An 11833-nucleotide genomic window follows, 5' to 3' on the forward strand; every position below is an offset into this window, starting at 1 on the left:
TGATCTTGAGTCTTGAATGGTTCTTCATGCAGACTCTAGATTTGAACCTTGACGCTCGCTAGCTGTAGGTGCTAGTTCATTCTTCTTTAGCTTTTTCGGATCGAGACCGGACATGTAGCGCTCGTGACTTCAACCACGTTTTGAGCAGTTCACATCTTTTTTCTGCTTCTGCATTTTGGATTCACTTTCTTTCTTTTCTTTCTTTTCTTTCTTTTTTTTTCTTTTTTTTTTTGGATTGAGACTACTTCTATTGGTCACCTCGGACTGTTGATTCGGATTCTTGCCGCAAGCTTCTGCTACTTCTAACTTGAATTGAATTATGAAATGACTTCCTTCGTTCTCCAGGTGGGTGACTGCTACTGACTTGAAACTTGAAATGACTCTGAAATGAACTCTGAAATGTCTTCCCTCATTCTCTAGGTGGGTGCCTGCAATCAAAACAACAAAACAAATAAAATTTTCTGCCCCAGTTTGCACTAGGAAGATTTGTGAGTTGTTAGCAAAACTGTAAATCACCTATGCTATTGATGCAATGATGAGAATAAAACTAAAGACTTGACTGGGATGTGCGTCTCCGGTGAATAAAACCAAGAATATTTGACTAGCAAGTGTGTCTGCTAGAATTGAACCTGAATGACCCAGATTAGGAAGTGCGTCTCCTAGATTTAAGATTGAGCTTGCGGAAAATTGTAAACTAAGCTTGACTAAAGTAAAAACTGACCCCATTCTCCAGGCGGGACCCCTGATTTCAGGAAAACTAAAGATTAATCTATCATAGGAGAAAATTCATCAGACTAGGTCTTCTATCTTAGGAGAAAAATTCATCAGACTAAGATTTCGATCCTAGGAGAAAATTCATCAGACTAGGTCTCTTATCTTAGGAGAAAGATTCATCAGACTAAGATTTTGATCCTAGAAGAAAATTCATCAGACTAGGTCCCCCTTTTTTTTGTTATCTTAGGAGATATATTCATCAAACTAAGTATTTTTTTTAGTATCTTAGGAGAAAGATTCATCAGACTAAGATTTATATCCTAGGAGAAAGTTCATCAGACTAGGTCTTCTATCTTAGGAGAAAAATTCATCAGACTAAGATTTCGATCCTAGGAGAAAATTCATCAGACTAGGTTCTTATCTTAGGAGAAAGATTCATCAGACTAAGATTTTGATTCTAGGGCAAAGTTCATCAGACTAGGTCTTTTTTTGTTATCTTAGGAGAAAAATTTATCAGACTAAGATTTTGATCCTAGGAGAAAATTCATCAGACTAGGTTTCTTATCTTAGGAGAAAGATTCATCAGACTAAGATTTTGATTGGGGGAAAAATCCATCAGACTAAGGCTTTTTATCCTAAGAGAAAAAATGTGAAGAGTAATGACAACATTTTATGCACACTAGCAAGACAGGTAAGGGCAAAGATTTGAGAAACTTCCCTTTGTCGATTCTTCTCTTCTTCTTTTTTTCTTTTTCTTTTTCTTTTTTCTTGTTTTTGAACCCACTTGCTTGCACTGCTTTGTTCCTATTTCAAACAAAGAAAACTTGTGAGTTTAAATGTGGTGGTTAGTTTGTGGCCTTGACCTTGAGGGCGGCTGCTTCTACACTTGCCAAGATAACTTTGATTTCAACTTGGACGACCTTGACTGTTATCGACTACCCATTTTCTTTCAACCCTTATCACAGAAAACGCCTCTGCTCCATTCGATCCCAATATCCTCTATCTGTTGCATTTTGCTCATGAATTGACATTTACCGAACGTTTTCATTTCACATGAATCCCAAAGCATGTTGATTGTTACCAACTCAATGCACATACCACTTTTCCCTGACTTATGCTACTTTTGATGTGCTAGCCAAATTCGTTTTGTGCAATTGAAAAGCTGGTAGCAAATTTTGAAGTCATTTCTCACTTGTTCTGACCAAACAAACTCAAGAAGGGACTCAAACAAATCAAGAGGAAAAAAATAAGGGACAAGGGAAAGAGATGATACCTAACAAGAAAATTACAAAGTAGAAACTTATCAGATGTGGATACCAACTCTAATGACCATGACATGCACCTTCGGATTAAGTGGCATAATCTCTCAAGCAAGTCTAATATTCAACTCTTGTCGTACCTCTTCGCTGTGAAACTGGGCTTCAGCGCTTCAATTGTCCCATCCGATCCACAATCCTTAGTCGACTTGTAGTGCCCTAAAGGGTTTTCACCATCAAGCCTCTCTCATTTTGCTCTTTTTCTCAACTCACCGTCGCCTTACAGTGCCCATGAGGTTTTCACTGATAAGACTCTCTCGTTTATCATTTTCTCTCTTTGCGATGAGAACAAGGTATTACCCATGATGTAGGAAGATCATACTTTCACCACAAACTTGATTCGGCATCCTCAAAGTTTGGTCGGAAGGTCTTTCTTTGGAGCGTAATGTAGGCTTTTGGACAGGGTAGGAAAGAAAGGGTGGCATGGAGGCTCAAAATAATTTAAGATGAAAGGGTTCCAAATTACAACTTTCGGAATCAGGTCTTTTGGCAAAATTAAAACTTCTGCTCCAGTTTCTTGGCATTTGGGGATTTTTTTTTATTTTTTCCCTTTTTTCATGAGATTTATAAGAAAATCTGCCCCACTCTTGACTTTGTGGGATTACGAAATATTTTATTTGGTGTGACCAAACCGTAAGGCTGCCTACGTATCTTGAGGTGTCAAGAATCAGGTCGAACATAGTTCAAACACAAAGTTGGACTATTTTGTTGTTTTTTTTCCTTTTCTTTCTTTCCCTTTGTTTTCTTTTCTCTTTGTTTTTCTTTCCTTTTATCCTTTTTCTTTTTTTCTTTTCTTTTCTAGTTCCCAACTCTGCTTCTGATTCCAAAAGGGGGGTATGAAATAAAATAAATTAAGGCTCAAAGGAGTAGCAAAAAATAAAAGTGTTTAGGTAGCATAAGAAAATGCCTTCGTCATACCAAACTTTCAAAATGCCAAGTACAAACATGCAATTGAAGATAAGCAAAGAAATCATACATGGTATCTATTGATAGAATCAACACAAACAAAAGTGCCAATGGGCAATACATTTATCTCGATGAATGAACCTTGCCAGTTCGAAGCAGATTGACTCAACCTTATCTTGATGTGGAAGAATGCATTGCAACAATGACTGATTTACCTCAAACTGCTTTGAGACATTTCCTTGTTGTATGCTCTTATTAACCTCTTGATTTCCCAAACTAACTGCCTCAGTTTCACTCAGTTCAAGCTTCAGGTTACCTCAGAATGCGTGAATCTTTACTTGTTTCCTCAAATGCCTCATTTTATCATGTTCAAAAATGTGTCATTGTTTCATGATTAAACTAACTTTCAAGACCAGCCTGAGAATTATGTGTGCATGTCATGTCACTAGAATCAGGATGAAAAGCACTATAAAAGGAAAAGTAACCTAAACAAAAACTGACCAGAACTAATAGAAAACATGAGGTTGCATTAGACAGATGGTGGAAAGGGTTTGAATAAAACAAGCAAAATAGACATGGATTACAACCCTGGAACAATCCTAGATAACACTAGACAAGTTACTACCACTAAACGAACTAGGAAAATAAGAAGCAGAAGGGTTTGAGCCAACAAGACAATGTCCGGATTACAACTCTGAAATAACCCGGACAACAAAAACGACAACAAAATAAACTACCAAAACTCTTTCTTGGCTGGCCAATAAAGGAGTGTGTTTCCAATTACCAAACTTGACATATAAGCCACTGAGTTCCACGTCAATATTACCAGTACCTCCACAAATCTCCATCACGTTAACCTTAGCAAATAGCTTTTGTGTCCCTTTTGCCAACTAATTCTTAAGATCAACCTCTGGAATCGAGATTGATAACGCTGATAACTTTGCGGTAGGTGGACCCCCAAGGGATTCAGAAGAGTTCTCACATCCCTTTTCCACACAAATCATGCCCACCACATGCGTCTCATTATGAACAGGCAATGGACTTTAGCTAGTATTTGTTGTATTTGGATTTTGTACGGTAATGTCACCTGCATCAATAAGCTTATGGACTGCTCTTTTCAGATGCCAACCCTTTTCTATGTTGTGCCCCGGGGCATTAGAGCAATATGCACACCTTTGAGAAAAATCAAAACTCTTTGGAATGCATTTAAGCATTTTTATCTGAATCGGCTTCAACATGTTCAATTGGCTCAGCCTTTGGAACAAACTGGCATATGACTCTCCAATATGAGTGAAAGATTTTTCTCTTTGCTGTTGCCTTCTCATTTTGTACTTCGGCCTTGGTTGGAACCTCTTTCGGGTAGGAGTTTGATACGCTCATAGAGGTGGGTAAGACATTTGTGGAGGCGGTGCAAGCCGTTGCGGGTTTTGTGGGTGTGGAGCATATGATGGTGCATTGTGGATAGAGTACTGAGGAGGTGAGGTATGACTTTGGGGATTTTGTGGAGGAAAGTAGCATTGGGGAGGATTATTTGGAGTACGAGGATATTCATAGGGTCGGTATTGAGGCTAAAAGCGTTTAGCAGGAACGCCCACTGGATCCTGTCGTTGGCTGGGCTCGACAACATCTTTTCTATCAATCGGAGGACTAATCCCAACAACTTGTTCGTTATATCTGAACCAAAACTCCCTAAAGCCTTCCTTGGGTCTCTTTCCTTGGGCATCGGGGACTTTGAATACAGTCTCGCTAGAGAATCGAGGAAGAGTAGCTTGTGGAAGGGTTGCAAGAATAGGATCAGATGTCGGAGCAGGGTATGAGGTTGTTTTGGCTGGTGGAGCATGAAAAATTTGGGCCGAAGTGCCGGGGTAGGAGTGGTAAGGGATGAAGCCTGGTGCGTGTTGCGAGGAAAGATCAATGGTACTTGACATCTGGGCTTGTGAGAGTGGTGGGACAGAAGCAGGGTTTTCTGCATAATTGATAGGGAATGAAGGTGGAGGGTGTCCCTTAATCCAGGCCTGATACATTTCCGCCATCTGATGTTTCAACCTTCGGACCTCTTCTTTCAGTTCCGATTCTGATTCAACAATCTCCCTTGATGGGTCTACAACTCCTATGTCCAAGTCTTTGCTAGCCATGGTTACCTTGCTCTTTGACCTTGTATTGTGTGGTTGAACCGCCAAAATGCCACAAACTAACCACCCTCTGTTATGATAACAATGAAGGTAACAAAGAGGAGCAAAACAAAGCCAACATGTTAGTGTTAGGACATTTATCAGATATAAATATCACATTGCGTGCAATGCCCCTAGCAACAATTAACGGTTCTAGAATGACTTCGAGGGTCACAAGGTCATTTGGCATCATCTTAATTTTGTTCATTTCAATCTTCTCTTTTCTTTCTTTTCTAGCACTTCTTGGCTTGCTCATTTTTCTTCCTCTTTCTTCTTTCTGATAAATACTCTTTTCTTTCCTCTCATTTCTCACATCCCACAACCTTTCTTTTTTTTTCCTTCTTTTTTTTAATAATGATTCGATCGAATCCTATGTAGGTTGCCTACGTATTATGTCCCTCATGAATCAGATCAAGCGTAGTTCTGAAAAATAATGGACAAAATAAACTAAAACAAATCTTTTTGAATTTTCCATTTATAACTTTTTTTTTTGTTTTTCAAATACAAAACATGAAGTACTATAACAAAAGACTCGAAAATCTTAACTAGACTGACAGACTCGATACTACTGTACAAGACTAATAATTAAAAGACAACATAAAATAGACTAAAAATAAAAAGTTTCCTCAAGCAGCTCGTGCATGCAATGGTCTTGACTAGAATGGTCCTGGGGTATTTGTCATGCTCAAACTCTAGCAAATTGATCCATACCTGAATGGGAAAAATAAGATCAAATAGAGTTAGTGACTCAAGACACATGTGAAGCCACGACACCTTCTATTGGACACATGCAAGGCATGATTAAGGCTATTTTGCAAAATGACCTACGTAGCTAAAATGTGGCTATTAGCGCAAACTCAACAAAGATGACCTCAAAGACATGGAAAATGCTCACTAGGGATTTTATGGATTTAAACTCCCAATATCATGGCCCAAAATTAATTTGCGAAAATACCCCATTTTGCAGAAACGACCGATATGGACAGAAGTTGCTAAAGATGCAAACTCAATAAGGACGGACCTTAAAGTAATATGACACCTAGCTGTGGACTTAAGATCCTAAGACATGGGTAATTGAACCACTTTTGCGAAAATACCCCATTTTGCAAGAATGACCAATGTGACTAAAAGTGGCTAGACATGCAAGGTTTGGCTAAGACCCCGCGAAGCCAAGAACCTAAGACTCACTAGGAAGACCGGACCCTAAGTGGGTTGCCTACGTATCCCACCCTGAAAGACGAGAATCAGGTTCGTGTATTTCGGGAAGATTGGACATGGGAGAAAGCTTTTAAAAAAATGCAACTAATTTGGAAAAACTATATTTTTGTCTTTTTGAAAAATGATGAAAAATGCAAAAACATATTTGGATTTTCTTTTTCTCTAGTTTTTGGAATTTTTGGAAAATGATGGGAAAGTGCAAAATCTTTTTGGATTTTTCATTTTCAATTTTTTTCGTCTTTTCTTGAAAAAGTTGTGAAAGAAAAATATAACTAGGCCCTACTTGCTTCATTTTATATTTCACCCTCAAATATCCTTGGTCCGCCAGATGACAATTTCACCCCTAAAGAGATGCAGCATGTAGCACATAGGGATGATTAAATGTCTTTTTGGACCATAAGCCCATTTTGACATAATTTGGATAGGCCTCCTACAACGGGACACGGTGCCTAAGACCGAACCCTGCTAGGTTTAAATGATATGATGCACATAAGCATGACCTATAGGCTGACCTACTGTTGGGGTTCACTAGACAAGGCAATTCGGGGCGGCACGTGGTCGATGACGACTGCTCTAGCTATCCGCCCACTCCACGCTCCCACGCCACCCCCCTAAAGACACGGGTGACTCAAAAAGGCCGTGTACGCTCAAATGTACTCCGGAAGACTTGTTGTAGAAAGAAGACCCGGGGTTATGCAAATGATGACAATTTATAAAGCAGTAACACATAAAAGAAAAATTGTAAACATATAAGCAACTAGCAAATAATAAAACGACATAAACAAAAATAAAAATCAAATAAAGCAAACAAAACACATAAAAATCTCAACCGAACATCCTAAAAAGCCAACAAGTTCAAGTACTAGCTCGAACCTGCAACTCCCCAGCAGAGTCGCCAGAGATGTCACACCCCTTTCTTTCACCTCACTAACCCTCTTAAAATATATAAAAGAGATTGTAAAGATCAAAAGGGTTTTCAAATTTGAAAAGTGACAAAAAAATTGTGTTCAAAAGGATTTTTCAGAGTCGCCACCTGACATTGGTTTTGGTGTGCCAGGTCATCGTTTTTAAAAATAATTTTTCCTTTTAAAATACTTTGGACTCCAAAAACTAAGTCTGCACTAGAGATTCGGGAAAGGGGGTTCATTTGACTCGAGGAGAAAGTGTTAGACACTCCCCAAGTCCCGTAACTAGTACGGTTGCATACTCGATCTAGTTGGCTTTAAAAGATATTCTAATTGAGGTAAAAACACACAAAGAGAAAATAGACAATCAAAAAGAGGCTCGAGGTCGTCCCCGCCTAATAAGATAAACCAAGAATAAAAGTACTACGAGTTTTGCTCTCAACCTCCAAATACAAATATCTCGGGGCATACCCCGGATAAAATAAATACAAATCTTTTGGGGCATTCTCCAGATAAATTTAACTAAGGGAACGACTTCTCGCCTCAAAACTACCAAAATCCTAAGGCTTGCCTACCCAAATTTTATCGGCCTAAACATGCTACTAGCGGTCAATATAGCAAAATAAATAAAGAAAACTAAGTAAAAGCAAAATCTAAATCACGCTCATTTTCCTTTAACTTCTTATTTCAAGCATTTGGCTAAATCCGATTCCTAAAGGACGTGAGAAAATATTAATTATCTGGTAGGCAGGACACTCCAACTCCTACGATCTAACAATCATTCAAAAAAATAACAATTCCCTATCCAAACATTTAATCAGCCGAAGAATGTCTAGCAGGCAAAGATCCAAATCATTTAAGGAGATAGAGTTAAGAGAACTAGAATAACAGCAAAATAAGAAATGTGAATCCAACTCATCGGAAAGTGCTGTTCAAACATCTTCTTACTTCTACCACTCCAATTCCTTTGTGAAATTTTCAATTAAAACAGTAATAAATATCTAGACATATTTAACCATCTAACACATAATGGGGAAAGAAAGAGACAAAGTGCATTATACGTTCATGAGCCATTTAAGGTGTGGAGGTCTTAAAAAGATCACTATGACATTTTCCTAGAGATTGTTACTGTATGAGACTTGCAAAAGATGAGATTAGGATACAAAGAAAATTTAGAACTAAATGCTTCAAAACAGATGAATTAGCCGACCAAATAATCTTTAAGAAAAAATTCTAAAATTGGGTCCAAATGGGTAGTAGAACTCACAAGAAATTCACGAACTACTCTAGTCAAGGGACTATGGAAAAACTCATGAGAAGAACTAGAGCCACTGACTCAGACTAAAGAAAACTTAAAACATGCTGATTTTTTTTTATGTAGGCTAATGGATCAAACAGTGACAAATCGATTTTTACGCTATTTGAATGATTCCATCTTAGTTCAAAACCTGGGACACCAACAAAACTTCCACCCATTTTAGAGTTCAAACTGAAAAGAAACCTTACACCAACAAGCTGCTATTTTCTTCGTGAATTAACTTCAAACGTTCAACACGAATACAACACCATAGCAATATAAAATTGCAAACCAGCACACACTTTCAAGCTCATTTTGACTAGAAGAAGCAGCAGAAAAGATTTAAGCGAGAACAAACTAATTGACTGATCCTCGCCAAAGAGAAACACGATTCACAACAGAAACAAAAGAAAGAAAAAGAAGTGAACCTGTTAAGCTGAAATACACACTCCTCGAATCGAAAGAAAATCTGACGAGAAACAGCAAGCAAAATCGAACGACGGGACCAGCACTCAAATGACAAACACGACTCCAACCTCAAGCAAACTCAAATGGCGAACGATTTCAGCTCAATCAATCTCCATATTTGAACAGCAAAATCGAAAAAGTGGAATCCAAAATTGGAGGAAGAAAGCCGAAAATAAAAGAACAACTCAACTAAATATATTTTTTTTGTTTTCTGATTTTTGAAATGGAAAAACAGAACTCTAACCAAAATATTCCAATTACTTTTGATTGTATTACTCTTTTTAACGAAAAATGGAAAATGAGAAGAATCCTCAAGAACACTAGAACCCTCTTCTCCCAATTTCGATTTTTTTCGAAGACCCCCGATTTTTCTCTGATTTCTCTCTTTTATTGTTAGAAATCGAACAAATGGAGGGTCTAGATTGACAGTGATTCAATCTACGGCCTCTATTTATTCGATTCCAACTTAGAGAGCAAGAAAACACGTCAATAATGATGAGATTCGTTGGAATTTTGCTACGTGGAAGATGAAACAAAGGGAAAGGGGGACCATAGGGGACCAATGATGACGTGGAAGGGATTTTTCGGTGGATCTGGGAGTGTTGTAGCGGCAACACAGGTGGGAGATGGAGGGGGCGTCGTTTGGCTAGGGGTGTTTTAGGTTTAGGGTTAGAGAAATATTTGGTTTTTATATTATGGTGGGGAGGAATAAGGGTTGTTGGATCAAAGTGAATGGATGACCAAGATTAGAGGGGAAAATGGAGCGGGTCCGGTCCGGTTGGCGTGGATCATGGGCTGCTGGGTTGGTGAGAAGTGTGAAGAGGTGTGGGTCTTTGGGGATTAAGTGGGCCAAGGGGGAGCCGGAATTGGGCCTACAAATTGGGGTTTCAACTCTTTAAATCCATAAATAAATAAAACTTAAACCTTTTCCTTCTAAAAATATTTTAAAAATATGCTATTGAATGCAAAATTAATTCCAATTAATTAAAATAAACCATATCATAACATGAAACTATTTTGGTATTTTCGGGATTATATTAAAATAAAAATGGGTTAAAATAATATTTTCCTAAAAATACCTAATACCTTAATTAAATAGAGAAAAATGAAACTATTTTTTGTAATTTTTTTGTGATAAAATAAAGTAAAAGAGTCAAAACTAGTTAAAATAGTGATATTAGACCTAAATTAAATATTTAAACGCTAAAAAAGGTAAAATCTCGGGGAGGGTAAAAAATTACATGTCTACAAACTCCATAACTTTTAGAAGCAATGGTTGTAAGAACACATATTTTGAACTTGCTAGTGCTCTCAAAATATGTACAATATAGACTAGGTCGGGTAAAACTTAAAAACATGGACAATTTTTTATTATGGGGTGAAGTCATGTGTATTTTCTTGTAATTCTTTCATTTTATTATAAACTACCAGTTAATTACCTGTTTTCTTAAAAATACTGATGTTGAAAATAAGCAAATACGTATTTACGTAGCAATATTAAACAGTTACGTGTTAGTTTAACAATTGTAATGTTATTGCTTATAACTGACTCCACTAAAGTCAAGCATGCACAGAGAAACAAATGCTGTCGTAGATAAATTATCCGTCTTACTTTGCGGACATAAATTTTTTAGTTCACTGGTGCGATATTTTATATGCAACTGAGCAAAATGAGATATCTTGTCACATAACAAGAAGTATTTACAATATTTACATAGCAACAATTGCACAAACTTTCACCCTCTAAAACAAATTAGTTCGGAAAATAACAACATAAAATAGGACAAAAAACTCACGTAGGGAGATGAATACTAGTTTCAATACTCTGGTCTCCTACATTAACTTGACAAAATTAGAAGCATAAAATGTTAAAAGGAAATTACAAAATTCAAATTTAACATGCCAAGACACTAGGCATGAGCCGAAAATAGGAAAAAGGAAAAATGTTGTCACTGACCCCAAAATTCTACCTTAAGAATCATGATTGCACTTAATTTCTAAAATTAGGTAAGCCTAACACATAAAAAGATCTAACAGAAATATATAAAATTAAACTTATAAATGAGATAACATAACTAAAACCGATCAATAGTTATACAATCCCCAAAACTGATAGTACAAAGTCATAAACTCTACTGAAATACCCTAGAATCTCTAAATACAATTTTGTTTTGAATTGAATGTAAACAGTAGGAACAATGATATTAGAGGCCAGAGGGTAACTCCGAGGCATGCGAACATCAAGCAAAAATACTTTGAAGTCTCCAACCGCATAAGCATCACTCTCAAAATCCACACGATCCGAAGTACCTGGATTTGCACAAAAATGTATAGAAGCTTAACATGAGTACACCTTAGTAGTACCCAGTAAGTATCAAGACTAAACCCGGTGGATTAGTGACGAGGTGAGTCAAGACAACCCCTAGACAATAACCTGTATAAGCATATAAATTTAAAGCTAATAGTGGAAAGAACATCAATATAAAGCTAACAACGAAATAGTGGAAACAACAAATGGAAACAAGAAATAAATAGGTTATAAAATGGGAAAGCAATCGGAACAATATGAATGAAATCAATTAGGGAAAACCAGTGACAACTCAAGTAATCAAGTCGTTCTAACATATGATTCACAACAAGATTCACTACGAGGCACCATATCTTATAAATATCCCAATAGTATAACGGAAGATAAATTTAAATAATTTTTGAAAGTAAAGGAATATATTTGGCCCGTTGCCGTAAAAACTATAAAATTTTATGAAAAATTATACACACACACATATATAAAACATTTTAAATGGGTAATTATATAGTTAATTTCATTTGATTTTTTTG

The 11833-nt window shown here is 36.9% G+C and overlaps 1 long non-coding RNA gene across 1 annotated transcript; it reads right to left on the bottom strand.

The window, feature by feature from the left end:
* Positions 1 to 5555: 5555 nt before the first annotated feature.
* Positions 5556 to 9347, bottom strand: LOC138891124 (uncharacterized). The gene is made up of 2 exons (XR_011407437.1): positions 8956 to 9347; positions 5556 to 5818 (listed from the first exon to the last, which is right to left on the bottom strand). It is a non-coding gene; the product is annotated as an uncharacterized lncRNA (long non-coding RNA).
* Positions 9348 to 11833: the final 2486 nt, after the last annotated feature.

The sequence above is a fragment of the Nicotiana sylvestris genome, chromosome 5, assembly GCF_000393655.2.
Source record: "Nicotiana sylvestris chromosome 5, ASM39365v2, whole genome shotgun sequence".
NCBI classification, from domain to species: Eukaryota; Viridiplantae; Streptophyta; class Magnoliopsida; order Solanales; family Solanaceae; genus Nicotiana; species Nicotiana sylvestris.